Consider the following 25,440-nt stretch of genomic DNA (forward strand, 5'->3'; position numbering starts at 1 on the left):
ACAAATGTATTCTGCTGAGATAGTAGTCCACTTTTCGCTTTGAGAGTTTGCCTGCTCGTATTTGGCCTTGCAAGCTATCGTACTTGTCCTTGTGATGGGATTTATAGTGTCGGTGAAGATTGTACTCTTTGAATACCGCCACCGCCTCTTGACAGATGAGACAAACAGCCTTTTCTTTGCATTGAACATAAAAATAATTGTTTGTCCGCTGCAGGTTAAATACCCTGCATTCTGAATCAAATTTTCTCTTACCTAACCTTTCGCCATTATACCGTTCTCTCTCTGACAGGAAGATTTGCAAGAGAAAACGGGTCTGGGACCAAATAGAGCGACAAACTGAGCGCACCTGAATGTACCACCGGACCGCCCTCCGCTTCCTCATATGTCACTTTCTTGTGTTGCGTCGCATTGTGAGCACGCGTGTTTGTATTGTTCAGTCACCATTATAAACAACATACATTGATTACATTGATTAAAATAGGAACAGATAATGATCGAAAACCGACCTTTGACTTGTGAAATGATTTTTTATTTTTCTGGAGGCCAAATAGGAAAAAAATCTGATATTGTTCAGGGGGCCGGGCCAAACGTGCTGACGGGCCGGATACGGCCCGTGGGCCCTAGTTTGGTGTTACCTGCTTTAGCCTTATGCACTGGAAAATATGGTATATCATACATTTCATACTCAAGGAAGTGCTACTAAAATGAGACAACACATAACCCCTGCCATGAATCAAAAACCGCTCAATCTAGTCCTTGATTCTCTTCGAATCAAGCTTTCGTGCAATATTTTCGGCTTTTAGTGCAATAGTCACCAGCATTTACAAACATGAGGCAAAATTTGCTCTGAATACAGCACTAAAGAGGTTTGATGTGGGATGCAATTATTTCTCAAGTTGTTTTAATGCTTCAGTGAATAAAGGGTTAAACCGACCTTCATGCATAAATATGCAATTGTTTGTAAGTGTATGTAGAACTGCATATTTTTATAAAAAAACAACGTACCGATGCACACGTTATTCATTCATAAACAATATTTACATCCAATATCTGCACATATGCATGTGTCTGATTTTTATTTGATCTTTAGTACACTGTAATGCACCTACGTGGCTTATTGTTATCTAAAAATCAAAAGATCTTCAGTAATGCAGATTTGTCTTATGAAGTGGCAATTTATGCAAATGGTTTGCAGTCTGAACAGATGTAGGGTAGCGTGAGCATCATCCAACAGCTGAAAGAAGAAAATCACAGAGATCAGGCTAAAGCCTTTGAAAGCCCGCCAGCCTCAGTGTTAAGTGAGGCCGAAGTCAGTACAACTATCGCATACCTGTCAACGTATACGTTTTCCCCACGTAGTCAAAGTGCAGGCGGCGTACCGCACGGTGATACAGCTGGTCAGGATGCTCTCGATGGTACCGCGGTAGAAGGAGGTCGTGATGGGGGTCGGGGCTCCAACTCTTTTGAGCTTGCGGTGAAGTAGAGGCGCTGGTGGGATTTCTTGGCCAGTGATGACGTGTTGTAGCTCCAGGATAGGTCTTCGGATATGTGCATTCCCAGGAACTCGGTGCTGCTCACTCTCCACTGCAGCACCGTCAATGGTTAGTGGAGCATGCTGGGGGCGCACTCTGCTGAAGTCCACAACAAACTCCTTCGTCTTCTCCACATTCAGACGGAGGACATTTGTCCTTGCACCACGTTGCAAGGCGGCTGACCCCGTCCGTGTAGGCTGTCTCCTCATCGTTGTTGATGAGGCCCACCACAGTTGTGTCATCCACAAACTTTATGAAGAGGGGAGCTGGGTGATGATGGTGAGCAGTCGTGCGTGAGCAGAGTGAAGAGGAGGGGGCTCAGCACACACCCCTGGGGTGCCACTGTGTTCAGCGTGATGATGCTGGAGGTGTTGTTTCCAACTCTGACTGCCTGTTCCAGGATCCTACCCTTGCCAACGCCATGAAAAATGTGCAGATTTTAGAGGGGGTAGTTCTAGGGGAAAGGACAATTCCCACATAAATATACCGGGTAACGAAGCAAAATGGTGAGGTATGTCAACAACTTCTCGTGCCACAGCCACACCGAGCTACAGTACTGGACCTGGCACACACATACCTGCTAGGGGGACACCTTGGGGTAGAAAAGACAAAAGAAAGAATCTTGCAATGGTTCTTCTGGCCAGTGGTGCACAAGGATGTGGAGAACTATTGTCGTTCTTGCCCTGAGTGCCAACAGGTGGCGCCAAAGCCCACATACAGAAACCCGCTCATTCCCTTACCCATCATTGAGACCCCTTTTCAGAGGCTTGGGCTGGATATAGTTGGACCTCTACCAAAAAGTGCTACATGGTGGGGACATGGTGTGCAAAAGTTTTGACCCGTGGGAACCGAATTTCAAACATGAAAGAAACAGTTCCATATACGCATCGAAGCTGTCCAGCGATGACAGTCAAATGGCACCGACTTTCCTCACAATCAAAAACAGTACTGGCATATTCATGCCGCCGAAAAGGCGCAATTGCTCAGCACAGTCTCCTCCATGATGAATGTCGTGGCCAAAAATGATGAAAAACAATCCGTATCAGTTCCACACAACGCACAACAACACAAAGTGATGAAAGAAAACACAAAAAACAAGACAAAAACAACAAAAAGCAAGGCTCGCGAGAGCACTTGCTGACGGTTGCCTACTCGGGTGCCATCTTATAAAATAGATTGAAGAGAATCAAGTAAATTAACACTGCTCACGTACCAATTTCAATGGCAGCCTCCGATCTTTGTAATAATTGAAATACATCAACCTGAAATTTCATTCAAGACATTTTGGTAATAAAATAAATACAAATTGCTTTCATATTAACAACTGTGTGTAAAACGTTCAGGATTGAAATAAAAGTGCTGGACAAAATTGGTGTGTCCAGAAGTTAAGTTGACAAATATTCAAGGAAAAAAAACACTCAATATGTTGAAATAAAAGCTATTGTCTCTGTGTTGTATTGAAATGTGCCAGACATATAACATACATACATAAAATCAATGCATTGTTCCAGCTGCCAAACCTAACCTTAGTTTCTAACCTAACCTTCCCTGCGTTTTGCGGACATACTCATTAATTTATCAATGCGGTTTTTCATGAAATATTTAACTCCCTTCCAAGTTCTCCCTTTCAATTCTTCAGGTGAAGCCTTAATGCAGTTCATGCATTTGTCTTTGCCTGGAACCTTGAGAGACCTGATGGAGTCCATCAAGGTTTTCTCCACAGCGTGGATTTCTTCTTTTGTCCACTTTTTTTACTTTCATTTTTACTTCTTCCTTCCCTATATAAAATGGGACAGTAAATTAATATTCCTCCAAAAGTTCAGACAGGCCAGTGCTGTCTAAAGTCATCATTGGTCTGTTTTGTAACAGTTTTGTAACAGGTTTGTAGTTTATACATCAAATGATAACACATTCACAAGCCACTAGATAACAGTTTACCTTCAGATATATTCACCAGCTCCGCCCTACCATCCAATTTACCTATTAGTAGTAAACACAGAATAAATATATTGAGTTCTACAAAATCAGGAATATGTACTTCAGTGCTATATTCACGGTGCAGGTTTGAATGCAATTCAGATTTTTTTTGGTGGGATCAATTTATTTTGTACACACTTCACATTACATGAAGAAATCCTTATCTATTTACTACTGACAAAACATGATTTTAAAGATTTCTATACACCCTCGACGTGAACTTGAAGTTGTTCAATGCTAAATATCCCATCAAATGTTATGAGGAGGAAGAGATATAGAGCATTTTTGTAGGATAACAATACATTATGGTAATCAAAAACAAAAATAATGTATATTTCCCCTACCCATACAGTATACAGACCCCTACCACTGTTGCTCAGTCACGAACCAAGAGAAAACAGTTTACCTTTTGTTTGCTGTGGTGGAACTTGATGAGCAGCATCTTCCCATCTGACCTACCTGCACAAAAACAGGTCTCTTGTTTCTATTTATAATTGTATTTTATTTATTGCATTATATTTCTGATTGTATTTTATTTATTATAGTACCTATGCTTGTCTGTGACTGTAAAGTGTCCTTGAGAGCTTTGAAAGGCGCTTAAAATGTAATGTATTATTAATATCATTAATATCTTATTATTATTATTATTATTATTATTATTATTATTATTATTATTATTATTATTATTATTATTATTATTATTATTATTATTGTACAAATAAAACACAACATATGTGTACCACCTGTAATATACCCGACAGCAAACACATAACTGGATTTCGGGTGGGTACGTTGCTGTCTCAGCATCAGTGACTGCTTGTCCCTTCTCCCACTCTCCTTGTGCAAGATTAGTTTAGATCACATTACATTACATTACCCTTTATTAGACTCACAGTCACAGTCACAGTAGGATGAAAGGAAACGTGTATAAAACAGTGGTGAGACCAGCCATGATGTTTGGACTGGAGACAGTGCCACTGAAGAAAAGACAGGAAGCAGAGCTGGAGGTAGCAGAGCTGAAGATGTTGAGGTTTTCTTTGGGAGTGAACCAGGTTGGATAGGATCCGGAATGAGTACATTAGAGGGACAACTCATATTAGAGGCTTTGGAGAGAAAGTCAGAGAGGCCAGACTGAGATGGTTTGGACATGTCCAGAGGAGAGAGAGTGACTATATCGGGAGAAGGATGCTGAGCCTTGAACTGCCAGGCAGGAGACAGAGAGGAAGACCGAAGAGGAGGTTTATGGATGTGGTCAAAGAGGACATGAAGGTAGCTGGTGTGAGAGAAGAGGATGAACAAAACCAGGATAAATGGAGGACATTGATTCGCTGTGGCGACCCCTGAGGGGAAAAGCCGAAAGGAAAAGAAGGAGACTCAAAGTGGAGAAATTCACAAGTATTGTTCTGAATTTACAATTATTTTCTGTGTCAACATGAATATATACTGACGTGTATGACACCAATGGTCTACATTTTCGGGAAGGCATTGAACAAAACATATTTTGACCTAAAAAAAAATAAAGTCATAAACATACCTGATGACTGTGGCGATGATGTTGATGTAGGAGTACATTTTGTCATATCTTTATCGTCCTCCTCATCAGTGCCTGACATATCAGTGTCAACACATAGTTTTTCTGAGGAACAGAGGAAACACAGATAAAACTTCAGCTGGCAGAGAATAAAATAGGTGATAAAATAAAATAGGTCATATTTCCTAAAATATGCAGATGTGTTCTTACCATGGGGATCAAGGTTGATTTCATCCAAATTCTTGCCCTTAAACTGGGACAAACTTCCCGTTTCCAGAGCGATGAGTACCTTGCTCATTTTTGCAAGCTGCAATGTCCCTTCCGGCAGCCGATAATATTGACGGTGCACTCTGATATGACCTCGGAAGTCTGCCAGCTCGTCCATTTCATTGTCTTTTAAATTGAGATCTTTGGACATTGTGGCCATGTGCTTTCTCAATTTTGTGGAAGACAATGCTTCCATATTTTTTGCCCCGTAGTTTAGGGCTATCTGACGAATTACATCAGATCCTCTGAAGTGAGTGGGAGCTTGTGGTCTTGCAAAAAAGAATGTGTTTTCATCCAGTATCCCACATTCATGACGAGTATTGGCAAGTAACATCATGGATGTCTGCACTTCAGGTGTAAGGACAATGGGAACGTTTCATCCTCGTTTACCTTGTATTTCAATTCTTTGGAAGTGCCAACACAGTTTCCGCTCAAGGTCAGACAAAGCCAGCTCCACATCCGGATGTGTCGACGATGTCTCTCTCAAAGTAAACGCAGTAAGTGGCATCTTAGAAACTTCCCCTTCTCTTCTCCGATAATGATAATTTCGCAAAGTGTAACTTTTGCAAGTTCTACCCAATGTTTCCTACTTGTGTCTTCTTTGACTTTTGTTTGGTACACCTGTCTTTGGACCTCACGATAGTCATGCATCTTTTTCACATCTTCGGTAAAAGGCAGAAGTTGTGGAACATTCCATTTTGCCTCACGCAGATTTGTGAGGGCCTTTGAGGACACGCATTCACTCCATCTGGTGTCACAGATTTGTTTGAACACCCGTGCATTATTAATGACATCGTCATCACCTGATATTAATCCTTCACATTCAATAATTTTGCAATTTTCCTGAGGTTGTGGCCTAACTTAAGTGCTAAGGATGGTATTTCGAATGCATTTAATTGCTCTTTTAAGCCAGCCACCTTCCTCACTGCTTCGATCACATGAGAGAAATTTACTGGGATGAAGAAATCCACCATGTCTTTAGGCTTTCCATTTTCCTTCCCTTGTAGAAGCAGTCGTCCTGTCTCACGCATATTCTGTCTGATGTAGTCATGTTTTGAGACATCGTGCCCATGCTTATTGAAGAGGTGTTCCCCAAATTTCAGAATCACCTTTTCGTTACGCACAGCATTTGTGATTGCATCTTGATTCATACCATTTTCCAAAACTGTTCATTTACACCATCTGGAACTGGCTGAGCATATTCACACAAGGCCTGAACCCTAGTCTTTCCTGGTTTCAAATTTTGCACATGCATGTTTAAGTGACACTTCTGCATGTGCCTCCACATTGCTCTCCTCATAAAATAGTTGTGACAATTCACACAATGCATGTAATCTTTGGCTTCCACATTTTTTTGGATTGCTGACGAGGTATCAACATTCCTTGACCTTCACGAAGAACGTCATTGTTATGGGCACAATTCCCTTTATTTCTGAGAAGATTCAGTGGTATTCTTCTCTCTTTGGAGCCAGTTGGAGATTGAAGCACATTTGCGACTTCAGGGGTATCTTTGTGTTGTGTTATCAAATGACGTGCAATTTTTCTGTAAGGCTTGGAGCAAAACACACAGAAGTGAGATTTGTTGTAGAGCCTGCCACCATCTGTTTTCCTTTTAAAAGTCATGACCTTCATATCAGAACCACTGGATGAAGCTGTTTGCTGGTGTTCTGAGTCAGATGAGTCGGCACAAGTTATACGTCTTTGTGTCTGTGGCTTAGAGGAATTGGAAAGAGATTACTAACCGTAAAATCCTGTATATATATATATATATATATATATATATATATATATATATATATATATATATATATATATATATATATATATATATATATATATATATATATTGAAATAAAACATTTCAAAAGATCTCTCTGGTGCAAATTTTGAACTTCAGCATGCTCATTCTCGTATTAGACATTGTAATAGGGAGACAATTGTTTTGAAGAGATGCTAGTTGGACCATAAGCGATGCAGCCTATCGAAGTGTTGCTTTAATATCTCTTGAAAAGCATTCTCCACCTCTCACTTTATTTATGTATGTATGATACCGCCCAGTGATTTCATGGTATCCTTTATTATTCTCATAATAATATGAGAGTGAATAAGAATCTAATAGCTATTCAAAACATACCAAGAAATGTTAAGTCCACGTTTTCAAAAAAATGTGTTTTTCCCCATATCTATGATTAATAGAATCAGAAATGTCACGTTTTGCAAGGTGGTGATGGCGGGTGCGGATCCCAAAAAGCAGGCAGGAGGTTGTTTGACAAATTGTATTAAAATAAAGGTCAGCAGGAACAAAATGTAAAACATCAAAATGATCTGAACAGAAAAAATACAAAGTATCAAAAGAAAATAAAGTGTAAAAGTCCGCCAAGGTTAAACAAACACATGCACAGCATACAATGCATGCAATTGCAGACAAAGCATGCAACAAACAATGAACCGACACCGGATGGTCGTGCCATGAGTCCTTTTAAGTGTCACTGATTAAAACGACCAACACCTGCGAGGCTGCAGGCAGGGCTGACGTCGCTACCCGTTGGTCGCCAATCCAAACGTGGCAGTCCGCCACTGATCGGGACGACCAGCACCTGTGCAGGTGCAGGCGTGGCCGACAGCGCCACCCGTTGGTCGCCAACCAGATCATTACAAGAAAGTCTTTAATAGTCCCACACTGGGGGAATTTGCAATAGATTAAGCACGATAGATTCTTATGATGATACTGACCGGCCTCTGGAGCTCAGGGACACTTGCACGATGACCAACATCACTAGAAGTGTGGTCATGGCTGTTGTCATCATTGGAGCTCTCTTTGTGATTTATCTGAAAAACAAACAAAAAAAAACATCAAATCAACTGCCAATGAAAGAATGTTTGTTTACAGCATAAATGGGTTACTCTCTTTAGATATTATGTGTGACAAAATGCAGGTGGCTGAAGTCTCAGGATTTGACACTGTAACTGAAGTCGCAAGTTTTTTTAAAACAGTGTCGATAAAGTTAAGTTTAACTTCATTTCATTTGTGGCAGACTGTAGTTCAGCGAATGTTGCATTCAGTCAAATGCGGTTCTTATATCTTGGTTGACATTTCTGGTTGAGTCTTCTCAGATCTCTCTCTGTCCATCTCATATCTCATCCAACGACTTTGATCCTGCAAGAACAAAAATTACATTTTGAGATGTTAATCATGTTGTTTCTTTTTATTTATTGATTGTCATTTGTGGCACTTTTGGAAATACTGTTGCATGTTTTTTTTTTTTGCTATAACCGCCAATATTGGTTAATGGCTTGATCTGCTCTATTCAATGCAAAGAACTTAATGATCACTCTCCTTATTTCTGACAAGAATTCCAATAAATAGCCTTGAAACATTTTCAAATTCTGAGATTACAATTGCTGCCACTTTTATTCCTGTCTCTGGCTTTTTGAATCAATCTGTATATATTGAACACATGCAAGGATGCAGCTGGGAAATTAAAAAAGGGTTGTGTCTGAAAAGGGGTACAAAGTATAAAATGGATGGGGCCAGGTTTAACTCGATTGCCCAAGTATACAAAACTGTTTGGAATAAACCAAAATACATTCATTGGAGCATGATATTTCTAAATTGCAAATAAAAAAACATCATTTGTCTAAAATCTATATTAGTAATCTACAAACAATTTTAATTCAAGTTAAATAATTTATTCATTCATAAAATAAACAATCTGGGTGTCTTGTTCACGAATGAGGGTGTAAGGGAGCGCAAGGTCGACAGGCGGATCAGTGCGGCGTCTGCCGTGATGCGGACTTTGTACCGATCTGTCATGGTGAAGAAGGAGCGGAGCCAAAAAGCAAAGCTCTCAATGTACCGGTCGATCTACGTCCCAACCCTCATCTATGGTCACGAGCTATGGGTCGTGTCCGAAAGAACGAGATCCCGGATGCAAGCGGCCCAAATGAGCTTTCTCCGTCGGGTGTCCGGGCTCTCCCTTAGAGATGAGGTGAGAAGCTCGGTCATCCGGGAGGGGCTCAAAGTCGAGCCGCTTCTCCTCCACATCGAGAGGAGCCAGATGAGGTGGCTCGGGCATCTGATTTGGATGCCCCCAGGACGCCTCCCTGGTGAAGTGTTCCGAGCATGCCCCACTGGCAGGAGATCCCGGGGACGACCCAGAACACGCTGGAGAGACTATGTCTCCCATCCGGCATGAGAAAGCCTCGGGATCCGCCAGGACGAGCTAGAAGAAGTGGCTGGGGAGAGGGAAGTCTGGGCTTCCCTACTGAAGCTGCTGCCCCCGCGACCCGACCCTCGGATAAGAAGCAGAAGATGGATGGATGGATAAAATAAACAAACTATTTCTATTCTTAAGTTACTCCACAATAAATGCTGTGCTATTTTGATATGCTACGGTACAGAGATGACAAAGAGAACAAACCTAGCATTTTACATTTTGTGGTATGAACTTTTTCTTCCCATTAACCACGCAAACGTGGTTAATGAGTGAACTTCAAGTGAAATGAAAATACACACCAAAAAATCATTTTGGGTTAATTTGTGAGGACCATTACGAAACTTTAACCGATGTATATATAGACCCCCAAGAAGCCTTTAGAATGAACAACTTGTGAGGACCGGCCAAAAGGTCCTTACTTGTCAAAAATGTCCTCACTACGTATAGTATAAAATGTTAGTGGTCCTCACAAGACTAGTCATACAAACACACACACGCACACACTCACACACACACACACACACACACACACACACACACACACACACACACACACACACACACACACACACACACACACACACACACACACACACACACATCCACACGCGCGCGCACATGCACAAACATGCACACACGCACACACACACACACACACACACACACACACACACACACACACACACACACACACACACACACACACACACACACACACACACACACACACACACACACACACTCACATCCACACGCGCGCGCACATGCACAAACATGCACACACACACACACACACACACACACACACACACACACACACACACACACACACACACACACACACACACACACACACACACAAACACATAGCCTTTTTTAAAAAATATCAGAGTAGTTCAGCTCATTTTGTATTCACATATCAATTAAAATGTAAATATCTCATAACTGCTTCGAGTGCAATGTTACCTCATCACTTTTTTTTCTGATCGACGAGTTGCCTCTCTGTTGTTTGGAAGGTGAGAGAGGATCAGCAGCATCTCCCTGCACTGGAAGATATGAAGGCATGAGGCTTCAGCTTGCTCTCACATTTTTCTCCGCGTGTCCCGTCTTATGTATGTATTTGTTTATTTTTTGCACTACAACATTTCCTTGTCACGTACCTTCGTTTTTCTCACCGTGCTACCTTGCTTTATTAGCAAGTTGCTGTAGAGTGAAAGTGAGGTAAGCCTGAGCCGATTAAATCTCAAGCAAAATGTGGAAGAATCAAAAGTAGGGTGTCACGCGGCTTTAATAATGGCTTTTTTTTTGTGCAGGATAATCCATTAGTAGTATTTGTTTAAGATTAGTGTCCAATTTTATTCAAAAAAAAAACCCCAAAAAAAACACTTGGCCAGGCGTGTCTGGAATGTTTCCTAATTGCCACCCCACACCTGCTTGAATAGCTTCTTTCATCCAAGTGGCAGTGAGCTTGAGGAGGCCTTTCCCAAGTCAGACTTTGGTGGTTTGGTTCCCGATTTGTTACGTCCATGTCAAAGTGTCCTTGAGCAAGATACCAAAGATAGTCGCTACTGATGCTGCGTCTTTAGTCTGTGAACATGGTAACTCTGTAAAGTGCTTCGAACACTCAAAGTTGAAAAACACTCTGTAAGTGACAGACTGTTTCCCAATTCCCATCCTGCACTTTAGTGCATCTGAATTGAATGTTGAAAGTATAATTGACCACGCTCAGATGATAATTATTCCATCTGAAAACAACATTTCCACAAGTGTCACAGTTTAGTCGCGAATCCTCATTCAGCTTGTATTTGACCCGATGCCCGTCACGATCCCCAGGGACATGACAGTTTGGTCTGATGGGTTAAAAGTGATCGTTTGTTCCTGGTTCATGGCTCTTCAGGGTGTTCAAAGTGGCATGGTTAAATCAGCAGGAAGAGAGGTTTTTAACAGAATAAGTTATTTTAATCTTGTAGAGAGCAGGGACATTGTGAGGTCGGTTGAGGAGAGGCAGAGAGGAAGAGAGAGCGCTGGGAGAGCATTTATATAAGATGTGGAGATAGGATGTGACGTAATAGGATGTGACATCATGTAAAGGCAGGCAGGATATGACGTATCAGGAAGTCCAAAACAAAACAGAACGATGCAAAAAGATGTTTAAAGATGTTCGTAAAGCGAATTACCCCGACAAAACTCCTGCCAATGACAATGCGACAGTGAGGAAGTATGCAAACTGTAAAAGGGCTTGAATAATCAACATGTTTGGGCCCTTTTTCCTTAATTTCAATCAGTGACCGCGACCCGTATAAATACACAGAGTCTATGACGAGGGAATTGCAGGTGGTGGAAGCGGGGCGGCCCCGCCCCGAGCTGTCAATCCGCACATGACAATCACACTGCGTTTTTTTTATTTACTTCTTATTTAAAAGGCATCTCACAGTTTTTAAAAAGCAAAAAGTTAACACGGTGTTATTTTGGCAGAACAAACGGGGTCCCATCCGTCTTATCCTTGCGAAATCACGACATGTTTTTTCTACTGATTCAACTGCTCGCTTTATGTTGTCTCTGTATCAGAGCAGAATTACCTTTGCACTGTCCCAGGTTTAATAAGGTTGATGCACAGAGCCATTGTAGCATTTTTAGGATGATATGTGCATCTCTGTAAATGGTAAGCCATGGGGTGGGTGGGGGCACATCCCCAAAAACAAATTCCTTCACGTGGTGACCGCGGTAGCTTTTAAATATGATGTATAAATAGATATTCAAAAGGGAGCCATCTTGGATTCACGTCACCTGATTCTTAATCGATTATGTACAACTAGGTGAAGACCTGTAATAACAACCTACGCGTCATGTGTGAAACTACAAAGACGCTTACATGGCTTGGAAGGTTGGCTGGGGGAAAACCTCTTTCAAGCCATGGCTGGAGTCTGGCCATAGGTTGGTGATGAAGTACTGCCATCACACATGAAAATACAAAACTGTGCGTTCACGCCATTTTTCAGAATCAGAATCAGAATCAGAATCAGAATCCCTTTATTCGTCCCGCAATGGGGAAATTTGCAATTTTTATTGGAGCCCACATTTCTCTTCACAATCTGGGATAGTTGAGAACAAATACTCGTTCATGTCATTGCGACACCAGAGCTCCATCCTGGTTGTCAGGGTAACAAAAACCATACTCGACATTTCAGGCGAAGGACAACCTACAAAAAAAAACTAAAAGAAAAAAAATAATAATGTGACTCGTTCACTTCTTGATTCGAGAGCAAACTATTTTTTTGCCATGGGCAACATTGTACTGACGATTTCCTCTCGATTGCCGTTATGAATTTGCGGAAACCATAAGTATGTTTCATCTCTTCCACATATTACATACAGAACACACCCCAAATTAATAACTAGAAGAATAATGAAGTGGTTTACGTATGACAAATTTTCGTTGGGACTTTAGCAAGCATCATGACACTTGACATGCTTGATTTGCTTTTGGCCTCTGGGCCTTGACTTTGGCACTAGTGTTCTTAAACATCTTGTAAATAAGGTGTCTCTCTTCTCATACTAGCGCTATGACATTCCTCTTGTCTTCTTCCTCATTGAAAAAGACACCTTTAATTTACTCACTTCTCCTGGTTATTATTTTTAACCCTTTCATGCACCAATAACAATAACATGTCACCTGATTACATCATAATCAGAATGAGAATGAAAAAGCCTTTAATAGTCGTATATATACCGTAAAACTGTGTCTAAATGGTCCACTGTCGTAACCGTAAATATTCAAACCATTCATTCTCAGAATGAATGGTTTGAATGGGTCTATATCCCAGCTGCCTTTGGGCAATAGGTAGGGGACGTCCTGAACCAGTGGTCTGCCTTTCGCTAGGCACACATACAATAACAACTATTCACACTCGGTATCAATCAGAAATTTCTCCATAAACTCCAACTCGTCCAAAATTCTTCAGCCCGGATCATCACTAGAACCCCCTCCTTTCACCACATCACCCCTGTCCTCCAGCAACTCCACTGGCGTATGGAATTCAAAATACTTCTGTTTACATTCAAAGCCATCCATAACCTTGCCCCTCCCTATCTTTCTGACCTGCTTCAAATCTCTGTTCCCTCTCGATCCCTCAGATCTTCATCCTCCCTTCACCTCTATGTGCCCTCTGCCCGTCTCACCACGATGGGATGCAGAGCTTTCAGCCGCTCTGCTCCCAAACTCTGGAATTCTCTTCCACCCAACATCCGCAATATTGACTCCCTCCCTATTTTCAAGGCTCACCTCAAAACCCACTTGTTTAAAATTGCTTTCAATGTATAGTTCTATCTGCTATTTTGTTATGTATCATTTTACTTATGGTTTTATTGTTATGTGCTTTGTTTTATTGTTTTTATTGTAAAGTGTCCTTGGGTGTTTTGAAAGGCGCTTGAAATAAAATGTATGATTAATCACACTGAAGGACAGTTGAGATTGTTTTATGAACTGACCACATATGTTTTTAGAATGTGGAAAGAATCCACCCAGGAAGGCCGGCGGTGCCTGAATCAAATTCTGCACATTTGCAAAGTCAGGCCGACGTATTAACCAGTTGACCACCAACAACCATTCATTGTTGCATCCATTTATTTATTTGTTTTCTGTTGAGTTTTTTGGTATATTTAACCATTGATTGTAATTGAAGGTGAAACATTTATAACAGACTTCATAGAGACAACTTCATGTTCGCATATTAGAGTATGAGGGCATACAATATATACTTATGAGTCAAATAAATGTGACTTGTTTCGCACACACACACACACACACACACACACGCATACACGTGCGCACACGCACAACGCACACACACACACACACACAGATACATACGCACACGTGCATATGCACAGACACATGCACACACACACACACACACACACACACACACACACACACACACACACACACACACACACACGCACGCACGCATACACATGCACACACGCACACGCGCACGCACGCACAACGCACACACACACACACACACACACACACACATACATACGCACACGTGCATATGCACAGACACATGCACACACACACACACACACACACACACACACACACGCGCACACGCACGCACACACACACACACACTGGTCTGATATTAAATAACGCATACACTGTGCGCAGTTTGACTTCAAAAAACGTAAAAAGAGCAACCTCACTTATTTGCTCTTCCGTTTTCCACACCGGCATTTACCTCAGACATGAATATATGAATACCTTATGTGTGAGGGCAGCAGAACTGAGCCTCTCTTTGTGCTGAGTTGAGTTGTGACTTGGGACCCAGCGTGCCCACAATCCCACTCATACAGACACACTTATATGTGCGCACAGTACTGGCATTCATCGCACCTCCGGATTAACAAACTCTTATCCTTGAAAGTATGTTCAGGGGTAAAAAAAAAGTGGAAGAAGGAAACAAATACAGTGTTCCTTCATCATACAGTATAGGCAAGCTGAACAATTTGGGAGCAGGCTGGGTTCATGTGAATTTGCTGCTCTCAAATTTGAATTGAGGATGGGATAGGGTTATTTATGGTAGTTATAATGGAAATTCAATTTCTGCACCTATTCTTACTTTTTAAACAACATCCTATGCTATGCTGTGAAAAACGGGACGTTTCACACACGCGCACACACACACACGCACACACACGCACACACACACACACGCACACACACACACGCACACTCGCACACATACAAAGCGAGTTGAGTGCACCTTCATATGCCTTTCCTCCTCCTTTTTCAAACGCCATTGTGGGCATATTTGATTTCCCTCAAGTTTTTTTGGCGGCAGTTAGAATTACAGAGGTAGATTTGAGCCTCATATTTGCATATGCAGTGATCCGTCCAGAGGGTTTTAATCATGGTGAGTGAAGGCCCCTGCAACAGGGTGACCCTTTCGTTTCATGTTCTGATGAAACTGTCGTTTTATACTGAATGTATCAACTGGCCCAGAAGTCCCAATGCCGCATGAGGTTTGACATGTGTCAGCCATAGAGCGAGAAATATAAACCCGAACCTTCTTTTGTTTCCAACTCATGCTTCTCTTTGACCGCACTCGCTCTCACTTCACCCCTTCTTCTGTCCTGAGGCTCAGTTCCATCCACTCGCCCAGTGTTCATGATATTCCTTGTTCGTCATTCACCAGGATGGATGTTAGCATGGATACGATAAAAAGGATTGTCAGAATAATTATTTGCTGATCAAGTCATGGAAACCACAATTATTATTCTTCCCATTTGATTGACATTGACCAAACTAAACCCATTTAAAACATGCAAATCTCATTTATGAATTGACAAAGATGAAAAGGAAGGGCATTTTCACTTTAATTGTAGTTTGTTTGAACCAGTTTCTATTTTTTTAAAACACTCTCGTTTATGTTTCATTTTGTTTGTGAAAATGTTTTGTTCTTTTGGTCATTTTTGTCAACCAGAATAACCTTGGTGCATTTGGGGGGCACGTAGCAGTCACCCATATTTACTTCTGGGCATGTGGATGCTGGTCATGGTAGGCAGAACATGTTTACGTTAAAGGAGACTGAGGGCAGCAAAGAGCTGATTTTAAAAGTGCAAAATTCAGAGCCTCAGAACAATATAGGTTAAGATACCATCATCATATGAGTATATTTTGATGATTTCTATCCATGTGCTGTGAAAGTTCCAGTTGTTTGTAAGTGACAAAACTTAAGGCTAGACATGACTAATGAGCACCCAACCAACAATGATTGATGTCTAGCATATGATTCTGGTTTGACATACGTATTTTGAACCAGATGTAAAGTAGTACAGTATTTTGTAGCACGTGGTTTTGTCAGCAAAGCACTGGATAGAAAAAGCAATGGGGGGAAATGCATTCGTCAGCGGCAAAAAGCTCTGCGTTCCCAAGATTTCAAAGAAAACAAAAGACTCAATGTTTTTACGACACACCTCCAATTTCAGAGCATTTCTTTTGTCCCACCTTTCTTGTATTTGGAATTGAATAATAATGGCATATTTATTAACTGTTCAGGTGAGGGTGCAGAGTTGCCATGGCAACTGATGCTCCCTTCCCGAGCTTGCTAAAAAGGGGAATTTGTGTCTTTATTGTTGATATCAAACAGACAAAAAATGCATAGCCATGACAACATGTCATTGTGGCAGCCGAGTTGGTAGATTTTACTGCTGCGCCACCAAGTTTGTCACGAGTCATCAAGGCCATGCTGGACCACGACGCGCATACTATATTGAAGCATGTAGGATGTTGCTTTGCTGCCTTTGAGCAAATCTTTTCTTTACCTGACAGAATGACAAATAGATAGGGATGTGACGTCATCTGGACTCAACAGATCTCTTCTTTTGAGCCACTCCAACCTCTAAAAAGATGACACCCATAAGCCGCACCCTTACTAGTCTTTGTAAGAGAATGAGGGAATCAGCAAAAGGGGATCTCAGGTTTTTTGTGTCATGCAGGGCCGCAATTGTGATACAATTAGTAAATGAAATGAGTTTATTGTTTGCTTTGAGGTAGAACACTCTGCTCATGTTGCTTCTACATGATGTCCAAGGCACAGAAGGTCTTTCTCAGAAGGCACAAGAACAGGTTTTACACATTTTAAAGCTATTGTTATTATTTGATTCATTCATCAATCTTTTTCATATTTGTTTTCTCTCGCTTCCATATGGACTCACACCGTATTAGCATAGATGTGATGACATGATGAGCGCAAATGGTACAAATGGCTGAAAGCCACTGACATTGTTGATAAGCCACTGTATTTTCAAACGGCTTCTAGTACAGATTGGATTCCGAGCATAGCATCACGTTCATCCGGGAGGAATTGAAAACTCTTGGGATAGTACCGGGAGGCTATGTGGAGTGGAGATGGAATATAGGATCGATGTTAATTCTCTAGTCGAGTTAATGTTAATTCTAACATGTTGATCTTTTTCAGCAAGGCAAAATGTCCACAGTGTAGAATTAGCACAGTACAGACAATCGTGGTTCATAAATAGCTTCACAGTCCCTCATTCTCGTGTGACGTAGGCTACATGCAGTTGTTATAATGAAAGTGGCACTCTGTACAAGGACATGCACCATCCACATTCACAACCAAGTCAAGCATGCTTCCTGGAGATTGGTCCTGGAGGGATGGGCTTGACTGGCTGCACATCAGGGAGACCCTGTGTCATTGGTCTGTGCGTTTAGTCCAAGCGCGTTCATACCGCTGTGTCGTGGGTAAAAGGCCAGAGGCCCTCTGACCTCCCTGTCTTACCCACCGGGGCAGGGTTGCTGCAGCTGGATAGTCAGCATGGCCATGCTACCACTATGGTGTCCAATATTCTGCCGCCTTTGTAAGAGAACACAGATAATGGGAAATTATTGGTTTGACATGATTATTTAGGAGAGTCAGTATAAACTGTGAGAGATAAGAGAAAAGACATGTCATTTTGAATTCTTGGTTGTGGTCAGTATACTTGACATTTAAAATGAGCTTTTGTGTGATAGTCATAATCTCCTTGATGTTTGATCTCAGTTAGTAAGTAGAAGCTGGACCGTCGGCAATGTCAAACACTCCTTAACCCACCGGTGTCAAAGTTAAGGCTCGGGGGCCTAATCTCACCCGCCACATCATTATATTCGGCCCATGAAAGCAAATAAAATTCCGAGCTTGCTGGAGTCCAAACCAAGATTTCAAATTGTCCTATGTAAACCACAATAACAGTCATTATTTTTAACTTGAAAACGAATTTAGTTATTCATTAATTTGTTGTGCACTCTATATATAATATGTGGAGGGCCTTAAAAATTATAATGACTTTCCCAAATTCATAACGGGCCACGAGAGGAAACCAAAACAACAATGTGGCCCGTGGGAAAAACAACGAGTTTGACACCCTTGCCGTAACCTGTACAGTATGTTGGCCAGGTTAATAAAATAAATCAGGACATTTCAGTCCAGTTCTTTAGGACGGAGGATGTCAAACTTTGAGACCACAAAGACTGGCTAGTGTTTGCACGGGTTGGAGATGGACATGAAAAATCAGGTTGGAAGGTGTGCTCCAAATGCCCACTTCACTTTGTCATCCAGCCTGGCAATAAAAGTACTTTATGGGCATTGATCTCCTGCATGTCTTCAGAGAGTATAAAGGATGAGCTATGACTTCAAAGGAATGAGTGGAGCTGCCTCCACTGGCTGGGAAGGAAGTCAACCGTGTTCACACTCACAACGACGCATACGCTGCCTGCTAACCTTCACTGTCTATGAAAAATTCAGAAAAGGAGAATATTCCACTCATACTTGCAGGTATTCTGCACTTTGCTCTAGACATGATTAAAAAAATTGAACACTGAAAACAGTTCAATTATATTACATTAAAGAGCTGTTTTCCAAACGTCCAAAAATGTTTTTGGGTGTTGCGTGTGTTCAAATTATTCCAATTATTTTGTATACAATTAACATGTTAAATTTGCATGTCTGAGTAAATGTAAATTTTGTCAGAAAAATCAAAGTGGATGTATAACATTCTTGAAAAGAACTTGTCATATATTCCTGCTCATTCCGTCTCCCTGTGTAAAATGGTTGCTTTGGGCAACCATCAGCCCATGCAGAGGTTAGGCCTCACACAGCCCTTCTGTGCAGTAACATAAAAAGCTCAATGTGGGAACCTCAGTGAAGGGCAACCGCATTCACTGCAGATGCAAAGAATGAAAAAAAAAAACAACTGTTTTGTCTGTGTGTTGCGAAGCGACTTATCTGTCGGTACAACTTACTGCAACACTATTCAAAAGTAATGGATGATCAGAGCTTTAGCAATAACAAAGAAAATGTGTGTGTGTGTGGTTGGGCGGGCGGGGTCTATTTATTTTTATGCCGTTTCTTGCCATAGTTGTATTTTCACTTTGTTTGGCATGGTATAATAATAATAATAATAATAATAATAATAATAATAATAATAATAATAATAATTCATTTATAAGTGCCTTTCAAAACATTCAAGGTTTATTGGTGTCTCCACTTCTAACAAGACTATTTTTCTTAGAAGGGTTAGGGTTTCCTTTCAGCGAGGATGAAAGGTTGTATAAAACAGTGGTGAGAGCAGCCATGATGTTTGGACTGGAGACAGTGCCACTGAAGAAAAGACAGGAAGCAGAGCTGGAGGTAGCAGAGCTGAAGACGTTGAGGTTTTCTTTGGGAGTGACCAGGTTGGATAGGGTCAGGAATGGGTACATTAGAGGGACAACTCACGTTAGAGGCTTTGGAGAGAAAGTCAGAGAGGCCAGACTGAGATGGTTTGGACATGTAAGAGGAGAGACAATGACTATATCGGGAGAAGGATGCTGAATCTTGAACTGCCAGGCAGGAGACCGAGAGGAAGACCGAAGAGGAGGTTTATGGATGTGGTCAAAGAGGACATGAAGGTAGCTGGTGTGAGAGAAGAGGATGCACAAAACCGGGTTAGATGGACGACACTGATTCGCTGTGGCGACCCCTGAAGGGAAAAGCCGAAGGGAAAAGAAGACATATTCAAACTGAATGTTGCAAATGGGTCGTTTTTTTTCCTATTCCACTTTGAAACTTGGTTTACTTCATATCACTGAGCAACCTGTTTTATGATGAAGGTTGTATTATTGCCCCCAAATGCAATTGATTTCATTTGACGCCTTATTCCCAGCAACTCAGCCGGGTTGAAGCAGTTTTGCAAGCAATGCAAATCACTTCATTTGGCTCTTCCCATGCTACAAAGTACTTTTATTTGTAAGTCGTGACAAAATAAATCTGACCTGAGAGCATGTAAGGTTGTGTGTCAGGTGAGGGAGGAAGGGATTTGAAAACTCAAGCGGAGAAGACTCAACAGCTGCTTGTTGAAATAGCAAAGACCAAAATGACACCGCCACTTGGCTCATATTACCCACTTGGGATTTTAAATAGGCCAGCTAGCTGGACTGCAGTGAGAGAAAAAAATGTGTTTTGAGCTATAGTAGTCTGATCACATATCAAATATGAACATGTTTCAAAAGTTTTGTGGATGGAAGAATATATCAGCTTACATGTTTTGCAAAAAAGCCAGAAGAATAACTAATGCCAGATATTTGAAGACTGATCAATAACAAATCCTCAAGTATGTTTCTGTGTAGAATTTTACTGCTTGTGACATTTTGTTGAATCAATCTGCTCACAGGTGCAATTTCAATCACATACGTGGGTTGCAATGTTTGAGCCATGGTCCTGCCGCAGAAGAACTCGAATCCATGAGTGGCTCGTCAGGATTGGGGGGAAAAAGGGGGGCCCATTGGTCCAGTGGTTAGTGGATTAACCTCACAGTACAGAGGTGCAAGGTTCGATTCTGGCCGTGTGATGTGGAGTTTGCATGTTCTCCCCGTGTCAGTGTGGCCTTTATCCAGTTATCTAGTTTTCTCCCACACTCCAAAAACATGCATGGTAGGGTGATTGAACACTCTAAATTGTCATTGGGTGGGTGTGTTTTCGGTAATGTTTATGTCCTCCCCCACCACCTCATATTTTTTTTACATTGAAACAATATTTTTCCAGCATTTTTGGCTTTATTTTGCTCATTGCAAACAATATACTGGACTGAAACTGAGGTTAATTTTATATTCAAGGTAATTTCAATTCATGTGTTCTATGAATTAAGTTATTGTCAATAATGCAATGTGAGTTATTTAATGATTTTTCTATAGATTTAAATGAATTGCAGTTAGAGTTACAGAAGCACCTTGCGAACGTATCTCGTTCGTAAGGTGCGGATTTGTTCATGAGTTGCTTCAGCGCTATATTTTGTATGGAATGTGTATGTTTAAGTAAAACATTGCACGGGGAAATAAAAACACAGACACTCTAACAGTCGTAAAATAAATTCGTACATCGATAGATATCCTTAAGTAAGCCATTACTGAAGCTGCTTTTACTTATGCATCGTGTCCTCCTGCAGCGTCAACTCGGAAGAGGGATTTCCCCCCGCCCACATACTCCAGCCAATCGTATGTGAGCTTGGCGGATCTGGGCCTGAACTCGTTGGCAACACTTCAGCATAGCTGGGTGCTGATTGGTCAGCCTTGGTGTTCGTTGCGTAAACATCCAGCCCTTTAAACCTCTAATGTGATTGCGTGTGTGCATGTGCGCGAAGCACTGTACGCAGCCGATCGCAAGCGAGCTCGGCCCCAAAAAAAGCACGCAATACCAAATCTAACTTACAGCATCTCTGTCTGAACATTTTTCGACATACTGTACGTGCAAAAATGTTCGCATGTAGCTGAGTAAATTATTATGATGATTATTATTATTATTATTATTGCCTTTCGGGCGGCCCGGTAGTCGAGTGGTTAGTACGTTGGCTTCACAGTGCAGAGGTTGCCGGTTCGTGTCCCGGTCCGGCCTCCCTGTGTGGAGTTTGCATGTTCTCCCCTGACTCGCGTGGGTTTTCTCCGGGTCCTCCGGTTTCCTGCCACACTCCAAAAACATTCATGGCAGGTAAATTGAACACTCCAAATTGTCCCAAGGTGTGAGTGTGAGAGTGAGTGCTTGTTTGTCATCGTCTGTGTGCCCTGCGATCGGCTGGCAACCAATTCAGGGTGTACCCTGCCTGGTGCCCGAAGACAGCTGGGATAGGCTCCAGCACCCGTCGCGACCCGAATGAGGCATAAGCGGTACAGAAAATGGATGGATTATTGTCTTTAGATTTTTCTTGACTTCACTGACTTTTTTTTAGTTTTATGTTTCAATAGCACAATGAACATGTAGAGAGAAAACTAGTCCTTCTCAAACACAATTCATCTTTGCCTGAGCCTGACAGCCTCAGCTGTGGCTTGTCTTCCTACTCATGAATAGTACTATATAATGACTTTTTGATTAGACTGCAATGGCTATGCATGCATTGTGCACCCTGGCAGGAAAAATGAACCGTTAAAAGGCTGCTTTGTTGCTCTCTTCGCACCTGTATAAACATGAATGCATATGAGGCAGTTTTCCCACCACCCATCTGCTTTTGGTACACCTGAAAAGTCTTCTCAGTTCTTGCTTCATTTGGTTGAACTCATCTCACAAACACCCAGCAAATATGTTTCCTCCATACGCAGTGCATTCATGCATGAAATCACACATTCATCAAGATATCAGTAGAGATCTGTAGGTGATGGGAACGACACCTCGCTTTATACTCTTAGACAGTGCAGTTGCACTTGAGCGTAAAAACAGACATTTCCCGATTTTTGTTGACGCAAGCCTCTATGCGCGTGTGTAGTAATTTGGTTCGGCTCTCTGCATCACGCAGGCCTTTCCGCCGTCTGCTGAGTGTTTCCTTTGATGTATGCCTGGCATGGCAGACGATTTGTTGGCTGACATGAGATTTGACGCCATGCTCACTAGGACCATGTCTTGGTTTGGCTTGTGTCACGTAAATGTGTTCAATTAGGCGTAGGTGGACAGAATCTGAGCTACCACAAGTATGCATCATACTTCATTCACAATTCCCTCGGAATCATTGAGCGAATCATTATCCTTTTGATGACATATTTTTTAAACACCATCCCACACACCACGGCAGAGGGAAAGAAATGGATATTTGGTAGATGAAAAGTTGCACAGGAAACCCAAGCTAACTTTAAATCATCCTCACAAGTTTCTTTTTCCGCCTTGTGAGTGAACATTTCCCACATAGCATTTAAAGCAAATGAAACTAGCCACTTTGATTGCTGTTGCATCAAATTGGCTGGGCTTTTTTGTCCCCTCTTGCACAGTTCTACCCCTGAGCACATTTGCCCCTGGCCTAGCTCCAGACTTGTAATGAACACGCAAACAGATCCCTTCGTGTCAGGATACCCCTAATTAATCTATTTAGGTCACGGGTTCCTGTTTCTCTCAATATATTAGCTGTATCCGGTCCTGAGCCGCAGTCTCTATTTTCTCCCATTATGACTTTCGATGTTTACTCCAGTCAGTAGTTGCTGTTTAGTCCTCCTAATGGTAACCAGCTGAACATCTATCGGCTATTAATGAATGAAATGACAGCATAATCTTCCCCTCACTACTGTAATTCATTGAATACTACCTTCTGTTATACAATCTCACTCTAGGCAGTCAGCAGTAAAGTGCCTTGAGTTGGTGGTCGTCTGAAGTGTTTCCCAACCACTTTGATGTGGAACATAGTCTCCCCATAAGACATCATCAATGGTGCAGTTTCACTGAATTTTTCAGATAATTATTTATGAGTTGCAAATATGTCCTTTTTCATCTATTTACACGATGACTGTGATGTACTGTACAATGAAAGTCACAATAATTAAATGTATGCAGCTGAATCATTCACAGCTTCCTGCCCGTATGTCAACTTTGTCTTCAATGAAATTCAATTTTGCAATGAATACAATTGTGAGCAAAGTGAGGCAAGATCATCATTATTTAAGAATTTGGATTTCTACTCCAGTATAGAAGAATGCATTTGCACCACTTTGCGTCATTTGGAATAAAAGTAGTCTAGCGTGACCATATTTAATCTCCAAAAAAGAGAGGACACACAATCATGATCCTTAATATTGTTCTTGTATGTAATGGTGATACAAATTGGATTGGATTGGATTGGATTGGATTGGATATGCCTTTATTAGTCTCACAGTGGAGAAATTTACATTTCACAGCAGCAAAGTGATGAAAGGAATGAAAGTAGAAAAACGAAATACATGAGCAAATTGTGGTTGCATCTGATTGGTCAGATGCATAGAAATAGCATCGAGCATAGACATTTAGATGAATTCATTGCACATCTTTTTTTGCTTTTAGCGCGAGATGTTTTCACAGTGACATTTAGTTTCAATCATTTGTGCAGCCCTAATTTAAAGTATGGCTTCTCTGTGTTGGTGAAAAGTAAACAGAAACACACCGTTGTTGCTATGTTTTGAAGTCTTGACAGTGCTCTACATAATGTGTCTTTTGTTGAAAATACAGCTTCAACAAAGTATAAAAATTACATGTTTTTGTGGAATAATGTAATTAATGAAACAGTGTACTCACAAGGTTCTTGATTTAACATAGAAAAAAAGTCACTTCAGTCTTCAGTTTTGTTTCTTAGAATTGTTTATATCCCCAAGGAACAATAGAGGAACTAAAGTCAAATTTGCATATTTTTTTGCTTCATACGGCTTTATGGGGTGTTCCAATAAGCACATTCATTACACTAAAATAACCAGACGCGGGCTGTCGTCGTCACTGTCTTCAGCTTCGATTCATAATCGTAATGCACGTCTCGGTCCAGACTTGTAATGAAACACAGACGAATAAATGGGATGTCATATACTGACCCAACCATTGACAGTATTTTAGAACTCAATGGTCCCTTCCCTTAAAACAGGTTTCAATTGATCTTCCTCACAAAGATCGATCATCTCTCTCAGAACTCATCTGTGACCCTTCCCTCGTCTCGACAAGGAACGTAATCTGCGGGCTTCTGAGTTGTAGATCCAGTTTTCAACCAGTGTTGCATATCTGGCTCTTTGCTTATCCAGGGCGGAACAGCTTCAGTTCGTTGACAAACGCAAACACACTTTGCACCAAATCAGGCAGAATTTTTGACTTACCTGCAGGGTAAGTTTCAGTTTGTCCAAGTAACACAGCATGTGGACCAAAAAAGCCAGATCCATAATCCACTCGTGGTCCGAGAGCACGGGATAGTCCTTGTCTTTCTCTTCCATGAACAGTTTCACGGCATCCAACAGCTCAAAAAAGCAAGAAAGTACTTTGCCTTTTGACAGCCACCTTACAGTGCAGTACAGCGGCAGGTCACCTGGAAGCCCTTGGTCCAACTCAACAATGAGATTCTTGAATTGTCTGTGGTGAAGCGCATGAGTGCGGATGTAGTTGACGATTTCCAT

General features: G+C 41.5%; 1 protein-coding gene and 1 long non-coding RNA gene across 6 annotated transcripts in view; one reads left to right on the forward strand and one right to left on the reverse strand.

Annotated features, from left to right (window-relative positions):
• LOC148892020 (potassium voltage-gated channel subfamily KQT member 5-like) overlaps nt 1-25,440 on the forward strand; it is a 104,487-nt gene that overhangs the window by 9,436 nt on the left and 69,611 nt on the right. The window lies entirely within an intron of this gene.
• LOC148892021 (uncharacterized) lies at nt 7,455-11,559 on the reverse strand. Its single transcript, XR_016116228.1, has 4 exons — nt 11,335-11,559; nt 10,491-10,570; nt 8,041-9,600; nt 7,455-7,904 (listed from the first exon to the last, which is right to left on the reverse strand). It is a non-coding gene; the product is annotated as an uncharacterized LOC148892021 (long non-coding RNA).

The sequence above is a fragment of the Hippocampus bargibanti genome, linkage group LG10 (genome assembly GCF_051943395.1).
Source record: "Hippocampus bargibanti isolate YZ-2025 linkage group LG10, ASM5194339v1, whole genome shotgun sequence".
NCBI lineage: Eukaryota > Metazoa > Chordata > Actinopteri > Syngnathiformes > Syngnathidae > Hippocampus > Hippocampus bargibanti.